Here is a 14342-nt window from a genome sequence, read left to right as displayed (position 1 = left end):
ACGGTTTACTGGTGCAGCTTAGCACCAGCACTCTCTGATGACTTTAGCAATGCTAAGGCCTCATTATTCATGTTTTATTCTCATAATAAATATGTTACTAGTGTCATTTATGCTAGTAGCTCAGAAAATAATTTTTAGAGATGTTTTTGCAAGTGTTCCGATACACCTAGTTTTAGTAGTTATACACCAGAGATATTTTAATATTATTTTAATCCACCTCCAAGCCAACCAATCACAACTCACCCTACACCCCCAAAACCCCCAAGGCTGCCTCATTTGCTCATTGTGGCCGAAAATCACCAAGAGAAAAAGGAGAGAAAGTTCTTGGTTCATAAATCTTCAAAGCTTGATTTCTTCTGAACTAAAACTCAAATCAAAACACCGATTTCACCAAAATGATCCTCTCTTCTTCCTCTACATAACCATGTGAATTATCAAGGCTGGAAATAAGGTGAGATGGCTGTCTCCCTCCCTTCAATTCGGTTTCAAGGAAACATGGGTAAAAATGTGTTTTCTTGATGTGTTTTAGGAGGAAAAAGTGCTTAAGGACCACCTGAAAGTTTGATTGAATTAGGAGCAGCAAAACCAGGTAGGGTGTCACGAAATTAATCTTGATTATTTGTGTTTGATTTGTGTGAATGTTGTATAAATTGGCTGTGCTAAAAATTGGTTGCATATATGATTGATTCTTGGTGAAAATTTGGTGAAATTTTGATGAAATTTGATGAAATTCAAGCTTTATGTTCATGTTCTTGGAGCAGCTGGAAAAACGAAACCCTAGGCTTAAATTGAGGTTCAATTTGTGATGAAATCATGTAGAAAAGATGGGGTTTTAGTGGCTGCTAATTTATTATGTATTGTAGTAAAAATCGGTTGCTGAAAAGACTGAAAAACGGGTAAAAACAGAGAAAGAATTTGAAGAATTTATGAAGAACATGAAGAACACTTTGAGTGTGATGAAGAACAATGAAGAACAGGCCTTAGATCTTAAAAAGGGCAAGGAAGTAAAATTTTTGGTGTTTAAGGGGTTGTTTAGTAATTTCTAAAAGTTAGGATGGTAAAAGTAGAAATATTAAAAGTTACGGGTGGTAAAAAGTGAATTTTAAAGGTTAAAAGTAAAAGGTAAGTTAATTTTCGAATAAATAATAATAAAATATTAAATAATAATATTTAATTAAAAATAATATTTTAATAAAAATAATAAAATAATGCAGAAAAGGCAGTTTTCTGTAAAAGCTTTAGAAAGACAACTTTAAGTGCAGAATCTCATAATTACCTTCATAAAACACTTAGGGAGTGGTAAGAACATATTAGTGAGGCAAAGATAAAGAAAAGATAAAAATCGAAGAAAAAGTATGTAATGTTTTAATGACAGAAAAACAGATAGAATTAGTGAACGAACTAGGGAAACATAGTTAGTCCTTGAGTTGCGACTAGGGTTAAGTATTGTATGAAAAGTTAAACTGTTTCAGTATAGACTTAATGAACCTATACTTGGGACAGGCGAACTATTCATACCGAAATTTACATAAGCTTTAAATACATACGTTAAGCAGAAAAATCAGAGTAAAGTAAAGAGATAAAGAGAAAAAGAGTGATATGGATACAGAAGAAAGAGTAATCAGAGAAAAGTAAAGAGATACAGAGAACAGAGTAACTAGAACAGAGTAAAGAGATACAAAGAGAAAAGAGTAATATGATAAAGAGAAATGGTTTGAGCCAAGATATTGTAAAAGTGAAAGATGTAAAGTTTGTATAGTATGCTTGAACAGAGAAAGAAAGAGATATTGCATAAGAATGTGAATGTGATGACGAATACTGAGAATGATAATGAATGATGATAATAAGAATGATTATGTAAGAATCTGCTGCAGAGAGGCAGTCAGATAGATGGTGGTACAACCACTGAGAACGCTTTCCTGGGATACCTTGCTATAATGCTTTGTTGTAAGACAGAGGTTGCTTACAGAGGTATCAAGATGAATGTGCTCCTGTAAGACAGAGGTTGCTTACAGTGAGTGTGTTGTGGCTCCTGTAAGACAGAGGTTGCTTACAGTGAGTATGTTGTTGCTCCTGTAAGACAGAGGTTGCTTACAGTGAGTCTGTTGGGCGTATATCGGCTAATAAGTTTCGCCCTGCAAGACAAAGGTTGCTTGCAGTGGATACCCTGCAAGACAAAGGTTGCTTGCAGTGGATATTGCCAACAGGAAAGCCTTATCCAGACAGAGGTTGCTGGGTAACGTCGGGAGCGGGTATGTAACCGACAGATGAGCTCATTACCTGCGCTAGGATTAGACATGCATCATACTTGGTTGTGCATTTTCTCTATTATGATTGTTGCATGAATGTATGCTTTCTTTGTTTGTATTCTATTCTCTGTGTTTGTGTCTGTGTTTTACTTTCTTGTATTCTTCTGTTTGCGATCTTTTTCTGTTTTCTCTATTTTCTCTATTTATCTGTCTTCTGTTTACTACTTCTCTATATTCTACTATTAGTCTGCTAAGCAACACAAAATTAATGAACGTAACTAATAACCCCGGCCCTACTAAGGACTCCCCAGTTCTTACCCCTTCTCTCTCCCTTCCCCCCTCCAGATGGAAGCATGAGTACCCTTCCGTAGTTCGCTGATGACCGTTCGTAAAGAGAATTCCGCTCTAGGTAGTCTTCTGAGTCTAGAGTGAATCTCTTTATCTATGTATATGTATATACTGTGAGACCAGCCAACGTCTGCACCCCGTTCGTATGCGCACTTTAACCTGAATCCTGTGTACGAGACTCCCGTTGTGTGGCTACTCGATGAGGTACCAGAGAGACGTCATATGGCAATGTCTGATCGTGCAGAGGAGTAACAAATGATGTTCTACCTTTTGATGACGTTCCACCTGACTTGAGTTTTGAAGACTTAGAACGTACTTTCCCTCGCTTTAGTAGTTTAGAGGGACTAGGCGAGTATAGAGTCTAGGCTAGCCTGGGTGCCAGCTTAGGGACTTCTTGAACAGGTCAGGACCTGGGATGTTGTATATATATATATATATATATATGTATATAGATATTATTTAGTTATATCTAGGAGTGTTCTAACTAAAGGTCTATACTCTAACAAAGGCTGGATCACTGAATCTTGTTAACTGCTTGTAATGTATTTATGTGTGGTTGTTTATAACTGTTCTATCTGTTATTATTTGTGAGTTGATTATAAATGATTATGTTTATTAATCCAAATGTTTTCAAAAAAAAATATACCTCGCAATTTAACTACGCTTTTAACAACGAATCAGGCTCATATGATAAATAATAGACAATAACTAGGAAGACAAATTGGTATCACTCAGTTTCCGGTGTGTCCTAGGCGTACTGAAAATTGGGTCGTTACAATTTGGTATCAGAGCAGTTAGTTCCCAGTAGAGCCTGGGGAGTGGACTGACTATGCTTCATTGCATACTCTGCTTGTGTGTCTCATGCTGTTAGGGTATCTTTAAGATACATTTGGCATGAATGTCTATGAGTGCTCATTTTGGGAATGTTCGTGCTAAACTTGAGATATTAAGACTGATCACCTTAAAGTTGATTGTTTGGTGCGGATAAGACCTCAATGACTGTGAATAGGCATGGTTTAATTGAGCTCCGAACGATGAATCGACGTGAGCCACAGCTATCTTCATAGCTGTTATGATCTTAATGGCTATGGATGTGTGAGATTTGGATGCTATCAGCAACAGACCAATCTCTTTGTTAGGATGGCTTGAAAGAAATAGACCGCTTGAAGAAGGATTCTTGCACGTAGCTGAAATTTTGAGGGCAAAATTTTCTTTTAGGAGGGTAGAATGTAACAACCCTATTTTTCGAGTACGCGAGATCTTTTCTGAAGACACGGATTTCTCCGGAAGATCAGTAAAGGAAAGACCTATTATATATCATCAAGCATCTCAATCCTCATTGTCATTATGACATTTTTAAGCCAAAACCTCTTTTGAGGCAAGCTCGACAATGCGGCCACGGAGAACCTAGTTTTTGAACCGTATCGGTTAGGAGTTTTGATTCTAGTTTTCGTAAATAGGCTCAGTTTGATAAACCGGACTCGATTCATGTGAGAAGAAAGATAATAGTATAATATTATCATTATATTAGTATTAGAAGTTGCTTGAAAGATATTATAAGGTTACCTGGTCAGTTTTAGTTAAAAACAGGAAATCGGTTTAACCAGGTTTACGGTTTACTGGTGCAGCTTAGCACCAGCACTCTCTGATGACTTTAGCAATGCTAAGGCCTCATTATTCATGTTTTATTCTCATAATAAATATGTTACTAGTGTCATTTATGCTAGTAGCTCAGAAAATAATTTTTAGAGATATTTTTACAAGTGTTCCGATACACCTAGTTTTAGTAGTTATACACCAGAGATATTTTAATATTATTTTAATCCACCTCCAAGCCAACCAATCACAACTCACCCTACACCCCCAAAACCTCCAAGGCTGCCTCATTTGCTCATTGTGGCCGAAAATCACCAAGAGAAAAAGGAGAGAAAGTTCTTGGTTCATAAATCTTCAAAGCTTGATTTCTTCTGAACTAAAACTCAAATCAAAACACCGATTTCACCAAAATGATCCTCTCTTCTTCCTCTACATAACCATGTGAATTATCAAGGCTGGAAATAAGGTGAGATGGCTGTCTCCCTCCCTCTTCAATTCGGTTTCAAGGAAACATGGGTAAAAATGTGTTTTCTTGATGTGTTTTAGGAGGAAAAAGTGCTTAAGGACCACCTGAAAGTTTAACCGAATTAGGAGCAGCAAAACCAGGTAGGGTGTCACGAAATTAATCTTGATTATTTGTGTTTGAGATTTGTGAATGTTGTATTATTTGGTTGTGCTAAAAATTGGTTCCATATATGATTGATTCTTGGTGAAAATTTGGTGAAATTTTGATGAAATTTGATGAAATTTAAGCTTTAAAGTTCATATTCTTGGGCAGCTGGGAAAAACGAAACCCTAAGCTTAAATTGAGGTTCAATTTGTGTTGAAATCATGTAGAAAAGATGGGGTTTTAATGGCTGCTAATTTATTATGAATTATAGTAAAAATTGGTTGCTGAAAAGATTGAAAAACGGGTAAAAACAGAGAAAGAATCTGAAGAATTTATGAAGAACACTTTGAGTGTGATGAAGAACAATGAAGAACAGGCCTTAGATCTTAAAAAGGGCAAGGAAGTAAAATTTTTGGTGTTTTAGGGGTTGTCTGGTAATTTCTGAAAGTTAGGGTGGTAAAAGTAGAAATATTAAAAGTTACGGGTGGTAAAAAGTGAATTTTAAAGGTTAAAGGTTAAAGTAAAGTTAATTTTCGAAAATATATTAATAAAATAATAAATAATAATAAAATATTAAATAATAATATTTAATTAAAAATAATATTTTAATAAAAATAATAAAATAATGCAGAAAAGGCAGTTTTCTGTAAAAGCTGTAGAAAGACAACTTTAAGTGCAAAATCTCATAATTACCTTCATAAAACACTTAGGGAGTGGTAATAACATGTTAGTGAGGCAAAGATAAAGAAAAGATAAAAAGTTAAAGAAAAGATAAAAATTGAAGAAAAAGTCTGTAATGTTTTAATGACAGAAAAACAGACAGAGATTAGTGAACGAACTAGGGCAACATAGTTAGTTCTTGAGTTGCGAATAGGGTTAGGTATAATATGAAAAGTTAAACTGTTTCAGTATAGACTTAATGAACCTATACTTGGGACAGACTAACTATTCATACCGAAATTTACATAAGCTTTAAATACATATGTTAAGCAGAGAAACCAGAGCAGAGTAAAGAAACACAGAGAACAGAGTAACCATAGCAGAATAGAGGGATATAGAGAAAAGAGTAATCTGAGCAAAGTAAAAAGACACAGAGAAGAGAGTAATGTGACAAAGAGAAATGGTTTGAGTTAAGATGTTGTAAAAGTAAAAGTTGTAGAGTTTGTATAGCATGATTGAACAGAGAAAGAAAGAGGTACAGCATAAGAATGTGAAAGTGATGATGAATAATGAGAATGTTAATGAATGATGATAATGAGAATGATTATGTAAGAATCTGCTGCAGAGAGGCAGTCAGATAGATGGTGGTACGACCACTGAGAACGCTTTCCTGGGATACCTTGCTATAATGCTTTGCTGTAAGACAGAGGTTGCTTACAGAGGTATCAAGATGAATGTGCTCCTGTAAGATAGAGGTTGCTTACAGTGAGTGTGTTGTGGCTCCTGTAAGACAGAGGTTGCTTACAGTGAGTATGTTGTTGCTCCTGTAAGACAAAGGTTGCTTACAGTGAGTCTGTTGGGCGTATATCGGCTAATAAGTTTCGCCCTACAAGACAAAGGTTGCTTGCAGTGGATACCCTGCAAGACAAAGGTTGCTTGCAGTGGATATTGCCAACAGGAAAGCCTTATCCAGACAGAGGTTGCTGGGTAACGTCGGGAGCGGGTATGTAACCGACAAATGAGCTCATTACCTGCGCTAGGACTAGACATGCATCATACTTGGTTGTGCATTTTCTCTATTATGATTGTTGCATGAATGTATGCTTTCTCTGTTTGTATTCTATTCTCTGTGTTTGTGTATGTGTTTTACTTTCTTGTATTCTTCTGTTTGTGATCTTTTTCTCTTTTCTCTATTTATCTGCCTTCTGTTTACTACTTCTCTATATTCTGCTATTAGTCTGCTAAATAACACAAAATTAATGAACGTAACTAATAACCCCGGCCCTACTAAGGACTCCCCAGTTCTTACCCCTTCTCTCTCCCTTCCCCTTCAGATGGAAGTAAGAGTACCTTACCGTAGTTCATTGATGATAGTTCAGCGAAGAGGATTCTGCCCTAGATAATCTTCTGAGTCTAGGATGAATATCGTTCTCTGATTATACGTATATACTGTGAGACTAGCCAACGTCTGCACCCCGTTCGTATGCGCACTTTAACCTGAATCCTGTGTACGAGACTCCCGTTGTGTGGCTACTTGATGAGGTACCAGAGAGACGTCATATGGCAATGTCTGATCGTGCAGAGGAGTAACAAATGATGTTCTACCTTTTGATGATATTCCACCTGACTTGAGTTTTGAAGACTTAGAACGTATTTTCCCTCGCTTTAGTAGTTTAGAGGGACTAGACGAGTATAGAGCCTAGGCTAGCCTGGGTGCCAGCTTAGGGACTTCTTGAACAGGTCAGGACCTGGGATGCTGTATATATATATATATATGTATATAGATATTATTTAGTTATATCTAGGAGTGTTCTAACTAAAGGTCTATACTCTAACAAAGGCTGGATCACTGAATCTTGTTAACTGCTTGTAATGTATTTATGTGTGGTTGTTTATAACTGTTCTATCTGTTATTATTTGTGAGTTGATTATAAATGATTATGTTTATTAATCCAAATGTTTTCAAAAAAAAAATATACCTCGCAATTTAACTACGCTTTTAACAACGAATCAGGCTCATATGATAAATAATAGACAATAACTAGGAAGAAATTCTAAGTCTTCAAAACTCAAGTCAGGTGGAACGTCACCAAAAGGTAGAACATCGTCTGCTGCTCCTCTGCACGATCAGACATTGCCATAGAGCGTCTCTTTGGTACCACATCGAGTAGCCACACAACAGGAGTATTGTACACGAGTTTTAGGTTAAAGTACGCATACGAACGGGGTGCAGACGTTGGCTGGTCTCACAGTATATACGTATAAGTAGAGAACGATATTCACCCTAGACTCAGAAGACTACCTAGAGCAGAATCCTCGTTGCGAACGATCGCCAGCGAACTACGGAAGGGTACTCATTGATGGTGTTTTTTGTGGAAAACGAATTTCCAACACACAAATCCAACCGGCAAGTGTACCGGGTCGCATCAAGTAATAATAACTCACAAGAGTGAGGTCGATCCCACAGGGATTGAAGGATTGAGCAATTTTAGTTTAGTGGGTGGTTTAGTCAAGCAAATCAAGTGTTGGGTGAGTGATTTGTGTTTAACAAAAAGTAAATGACAGTAAATGTAAAGGGGGAAAGGGAAATGGGCAGTAAATTTAAGAACAGAATTGTAAAAGTGCAGAAACTTAAGGAACAAGAAATTAAATGACTGAAACTTAAAGTGCAAGAAAGGTAAATTGCAGTAGCTTAAATGGCAAGAAAGATAAATTGCTAGAAGATAAAAGGGAATTAAGGAGTGGGATTGCAAGATCTAAACAAAGGAAAAGTAAATTGCAGTAATGAAGGTAGCAGAAATTGAATTGGATGCAAACAGAAATCTAAACAGCAAGGAAATGAAAGTGCAGTAAAGGTTCACAGAAGAACCAAAAGTGATCTCAGGATCCCAAGGGCTTAGGTAGCAGAGCCTAAAACCCAATTTCCTTCCCAGATCTGAAGTTGCTAAGCAATTGACAGAAAATGAAAGAAGAAGCAATAGAAGAACAGAATTGAAAGTGAATTATGCAGCAAACAAATTTAAACAGAGCTAGAATGGGAATTGGGACAGAATTTCCCCAATTTCACACATCCACAACTCAGAAGACAGAAAAGTAGAATTGCCCAAGGGAATTGAGGAAGGAGATCAATCAATTCTCCCTTGATCCTCTGAAGTCTCGGCCAATTCTCTCAAGAACAATTCCAAGAGAGTCAAGGCTCCAAAGGAATGTGAAAGTGAAAATTCTAAAGCCAAGGTAAAAGTAAAGATTCAAAAGTGAGCATAAAAGCAGCTAAAAAAAGTGTCTTAATTACATCAAACTAACTACTATTTATACACTTTCTATTCTTGGATTTTGGGATTTGGATGGGCTTTTGGATTGGTGAAGAAATGAATTCAAATTAATTTTTAATTTGAATTTTGGCCCAAAAAAATCCACTCCCAGGAGGCTGCCCTGCCCTTGTGGAGGGCAGGGCAGAAAATTGATGCTTGGGCTAGCAATTGGTGCGGCCATGATGCGTGTTGGTGCAAGTTTGGTGCGCCCTTGGTGCGCCAGAGGCTGCCCTGCCCGCGCCAAGGGCAGGGCGGGAAAGCTGCTGCGCCAGAACGTGATGCGTGCGTGCGCTTGGTGCTGCCAGGATTGAGAGGCGCGCGTGCGCGTGCTGCACGTTGATGCGTGGATGATGCTAGATTTGAGGAGCGCGCGTGCGCGCGAAGCAAGTTGATGCGTGGATGCTCCCTGCCCGCGCCAAGGGCAGGGCAGGAATGGGTTGATGTGCCAGGGAGCGTTGAGCGCTCGGATGGTGCTGCCAGGGGGCGTTGTGCGTGCGCCAGGTTGAGAAATGGTGCGCACACTCATGATTCTGCCCTGCCCGCGCCAAGGGCAGGGCAATGATCCTTCCTTCATGGCCCGTGTTCGAAACTGGGCGGAGGCATGCACGCTAATTATTTTCTTGGTTTCTTGGCACGCTAGTGTGTCTCAAGGCTTGGCTTCCTCATGGTTCTTGGTTCGAACCTTGTGGCATGCATGGGAGCTATTTTTCCTTGGATTTCTTTCCTTGAGGTGCCCGATCCTGCTCTCCACAAGGGCAGGGCAGAGTTTGCTTCTCTTGGCTCCAATGCACCATTTTGTGCTCTGCCCTTGGAGTGGGCAGGGCAAGGTTGCCTTGTCTTGGTTTGGTTACTTGATGCTGCCCTCCTAGAGGGCATTCTGCCCTTGTGGAGGGCAAGGTTGCTTCCCCATTATAATGCGGCACGCCTCCTCTTGATTCGGCCACGCTTTTCTTTCTTTGGCTACACTTTTTATGCCACGCTTTCCATTTTCTTTTCTTTTCTTCACCTAAAATAAACCAAAACAACCACTCAAAGCATCACTAAATTCAAGAGGCTTATAAATCAATTAAAATGCAATTAAAATTAGCTTAAACCTCATGATTTATCATTAATTTCATAGTGGTTGCTTGATTTATAGAAGTTATGCATTTTCACTCCAAATCACTAACTTAGGATGCAAGAAAGTGCATAAATGCTAACAAAACAAGTGAAATTAGCTTGAAAAATGGGTATATGATGACTTGTCATCACAACACCAAACTTAAACCTTGCTTGTCCCCAAGCAAGCATCAAAACTAAGAGTAAATGATATGAATAAGAAAAGAACACAAATCCTTATTATGCAGATAGCAGAACTTCAATTTATGGGGCATTTATGCAGACAGTGATACTCACTTATTGTTGCTGCTGCATAATACACATTTTGCATCCAAGGTTTGCTAAACTTGCTGTTATAAGACTCTCCTTTTGATCACTCCCTTGCTAACTTCTTTTTGGCTTATGATGCTTTAACAAGCTTTTTATTTTTTTAGAGGTTTGGTGTTAAATGTTGCAGCTTAGCCTTTGGCTTCATTTTCTTTTATTTTGCTCAACATCTTTCCACCACAGACACTTAGCTCACTAATTCTTCCTAGGATCATTGATGCCCAGCATCTCTTTGGATCACTAAGTGCTTTGTATCTAAGTTGCTCTTTATTGTGGATTTTCAATTGGCCATCCCAAATCAGTTGATCTAAGTGACCGGGTTTCAAAATACCCCTTAGAATTTACTCATCCAAGCAGATCTCAGTACAAGAACACCACAGGCATTTGTCCTAGGGTCCAAACCATTGGTGTCCAACCTTTATTCTTTGTTTTTCTTGCCATTTTGGCTTTTTCTTTCTTCCTTTTCTTTCTATTTTTGTTACCAAGGGTGCTTCATTATTGATAAAGGTCTATGTAACAGCAAGCTAACTCACAATTGAATGAGAATGATATTATGCAACACTTATCTCATGAGTTATGCATTTAATCAAACACATGTGCCACCACCAACTTCCATTCATACTCATGCAACATTGGATATTTTACTTTTCAATTCAAACCAAACTCTTTTATTCAAGCATATGGGAAACAAAGCAAAATTTAAATCTGAGTGATGGATACAAGCATTATGCAGACTTATCATTTTCACAAACAATTTCACTTGCAACTAGATGAACACTTTAGCAAGGCATATAATGGTTTCCAAATTCAAAATATCACACAGCAGCAAGAGTTAAGTTCAGATACAACCTTTGTAGTTGCAGCCCTTTGATTTTTCTTTCTGCTATGTTCCCTTTGAGTCAAAATGCATAGTGTCTTCAATTATTGATTCATGTCCTGCATAATCCTCAAAGTTGCTTGCTTCTCAAGCCCTTGATCATATGGTTAGTAAGCATAACTGAGTGTGGTTTCAGGATTTGTTTTGGTGTGTGAACACCAAACTTAATTGTTTTGCCACTGTCTCAGATGTACAAAGTTAACCATTTTTGAAACCATGTATCCTTGCTAAAGGTTAATGAAATTAAAGCTAGAAAACAATTTAACAGTTGAGTAATGTGGTTGATTGCTTGGAGTTAGAATCATGCAAGAGGTGAGAATGTATTAAATGATATTTTTGGTGGAACACCAAACTTAGAAGTTTTCATTCTTCCTCAAATTGTTTTGGGTGTGCAACACCAAACTTAGCTCCTTGCAATCCATACCAATTACTCAACATTTTTATTGAAAAGTTATGAAAAGAAACTACCTCAGGTTGGGTTGCCTCCCAACAAGCGCTCTTTTATTGTCATTAGCTTGACATTGACCTCCCTTTAGGGTGGTTGATATTGGTGGTGTCTCAACTTGTCACCCCTCACTGTCAGCTTTCTCTGAGTGCCTTGATGTTCAATCTCCACATGTTCAAAAGAAAGAATTTGGTTGACAGTGTAATAATCTTCTGCTCCCTGCTGTTGGTATATTAATTGCACCTTATCACCCTTAGAAAATCCTTCAGTTGGGATTTTCTTGTTCTTCCACCCTTTGTGAGCCTTTTTCTTATTCTTCACCTTTTTCTTGCTTGTTGATCCTCCCTTCTTGGCAGTTACTTGAGTTGTGATGCCTTCCTTTCTGCTAATCACCCCTGCTTCCTTGTGAATCCCCTTTTCTTCTTGCATCTGTTTGTTTTTCTGTTCCAATTCCTTTTCAGTTGATTGCTTTGGAAGGGGATCATCACTCATTTTGCCTGTTTCTTCATCTTTTTGTTCTTCTGGAAAGACTTTCAGGATGATGCTCTCCTCATGCATCCTCAGAGTTAACTCTCCTTGCTCAATGTCCACAATGGCTCTAGCAGTGGCTAAAAATGGTCGACCAAGTATTATGGAGTCATTTCCATTTTCTGAAGAACCTAGGATTACAAAGTCTGCCGGATAGATGAACTTGCCAACCTTAACTAAAAGGTTCTCAATTAGCCCCTTAGGATAGACTATTGATTGATCCACCAATTCCAAAGACATCTCTGTTGGTTTTACTTCCTCTATGCCAAGCTTTTTCACTAGAGAGTATGGGATTAGATTTATGCTTGCTCCTAGATCGCACATCCCCTTGTTGATAAACAGGTTCCCAATAGTGCATGGTAGGAAGAATCCTCCAGGATCTTCAAGCTTGGGAGGAAGTCCCTTTTTGATGAGTGCACTACACTCTTCGCTAAGCATCACCGTTTCCTTCTCATTCCAATCCCTTTTCTTGTTGATGAGCTCCTTTAGAAACTTAGCATACAGGGGCATTTGCTCCAAAGCCTCTGCCAAAGGTATGTTGATTTCCAACTTCTTGAAAGTCTCAAGAAATTTGTGGAAGTGCTGATCTTTTCTTTCCTTGTGAAATCTTTGTGGGTAAGGTAGTGGTGGTGTTGAGCTCTTCACCACTTGATGCTGTTCTGAAATTGGTTCCTCCATGATCTTCTTTCCTTTCTTCAGATCCTGTGGCTTGTTATCTTCTTCTGTGAGTTTTTCTGGAGCATTCTTGCTTATCTTATCCTTGTTAATGGCTTCATCCTTCTTTGTTGGCTCAGTGATATCTTCCATGAGCTCTTTGGTTGCTCCTTGGTTGCCATCTGTTAACACCCTTCCACTTCTCAGTTGCACCACCTTGCATTCTTCCTTTGGGTTGGGAATGGTATCACTAGGTAGTGAACTTGATGGTTTCTCAACAGAGATCTTCTTAGAGATTTGGCCAATTTGCCTCTCTAAGTTCTTCATGGTAGCTTCTTGATTCTTGGTGGTTAGTTCTTGGCTTTTCATCAGTTTTTCCATGAGCTGTTCTAGATGGGTGATTCTCTGTGAGTCTTGTGAGGTGGGTTGATTTTGGGGTGTTGATGGGTGAGGATAAGTGTTTTGGTTAGTTGGGTGGTTATTGGGTGGGTATTGGTTAGAATTTGGGTAGTTATTTTGTGGTTTTCTGTATGAATTTTGGTTAGTGGTTGGCTGGGGGTTGTGGTTTGTGTTTTTCCAATTGTTTTGGCCTGTGTTTCTTTGCCATGGTTGTTGGTTTTGATTGTGATTGTCTCCCCATCTGAGGTTTGGATGATTCTTCCAAGATGGATTGTAAGTCTCTCCATAAACTTCATTTGTTCCCTGATTCTGGTTGTGCAAGTATTGAACCTGCTCTTGTTGTTGCTCCTCTTGAGTTTCTTCACTTTGTACCCAAGTGTTTGGAGGTTGGCTTGTGGTGCTCACTGCTGCCACTTGCAAGCCATCAATCCTCTTAGCCATTTGCTCAAATTGTTGTTGGATTTGCTGCTGCATCATCTTGTTTTGAGCTAAGATTGAATCAACTCCTTCCAACTCCATGACTCCTCTTCTTTGTGATGGTTGGCGTTGTCTTTGATGAGCAAAGAAATATTGGTTGTTGGCCACCATATCAATGAGGTTTCGAGCTTCCTCTGTGGTTTTCATGAGTTGTAGAGAGCCTCCGGCAGAGTGATCAAGAGCCTCTTGAGCTTTAAGAGTAAGGCCTTCATAGAAGTTTTGTAGCTTGTCCCACTCAGTGAACATCTCTGGTGGACACTTCCTCAATAGAGCCTTGTATCTCTCCCATGCTTCATATAAGCTCTCGGCCTCCAATTGAGTGAAGGTTTGAACCTCTGTCTTCAACCTTAGGACTCTTTGAGGTGGATAGAATTTGGCAAGGAACTTGCTCACCAAGTCATCCCAAGTGTTGATGCTTTCTTTTGGAAAGGTCTCTAGCCATTGAGTTGCTTTATCTCTAAGAGAGAATGGGAAGAGAAGCAACTTATAGCTATCAGGAGGTACACCATTTGTCTTCACTGTATCACAGATTCTCAAAAAGGTGGACAAATGTTGGTTTGGATCCTCCAAAGGTCCTCCTCCGAAAGAACAATTGTTTTGCACCAGAGTTATGAGTTGTGGCTTGAGTTCAAAGTTGTTGGCATTGACATTGGCAGGAAGAATGCTACTCCCACAATGTTTGGCATTAGCAAATGTGTATGAAGCCAAGACTCTTCTCTGTTGGTCATTGTTGGCTCCTCCTCCTGGCTGACTGGTATCTCCT

General features: G+C 38.7%; 1 long non-coding RNA gene across 1 annotated transcript; it reads left to right on the top strand.

Moving 5' to 3' along the window:
- The first annotated feature begins 295 nt into the window (after positions 1–295).
- LOC130973464 (uncharacterized) lies at positions 296–2653 on the top strand. Its single transcript, XR_009084145.1, has 3 exons — positions 296–451; positions 530–589; positions 2595–2653. It is a non-coding gene; the product is annotated as an uncharacterized LOC130973464 (long non-coding RNA).
- Positions 2654–14342: the final 11689 nt, after the last annotated feature.

The sequence above is a fragment of the Arachis stenosperma genome, chromosome 4 (assembly GCF_014773155.1).
Source record: "Arachis stenosperma cultivar V10309 chromosome 4, arast.V10309.gnm1.PFL2, whole genome shotgun sequence".
Taxonomy (NCBI): domain Eukaryota; kingdom Viridiplantae; phylum Streptophyta; class Magnoliopsida; order Fabales; family Fabaceae; genus Arachis; species Arachis stenosperma.
The sequence above is the reverse complement of the archived record's forward strand: the minus strand, read 5'-3'. Positions and strand labels throughout refer to the sequence as shown.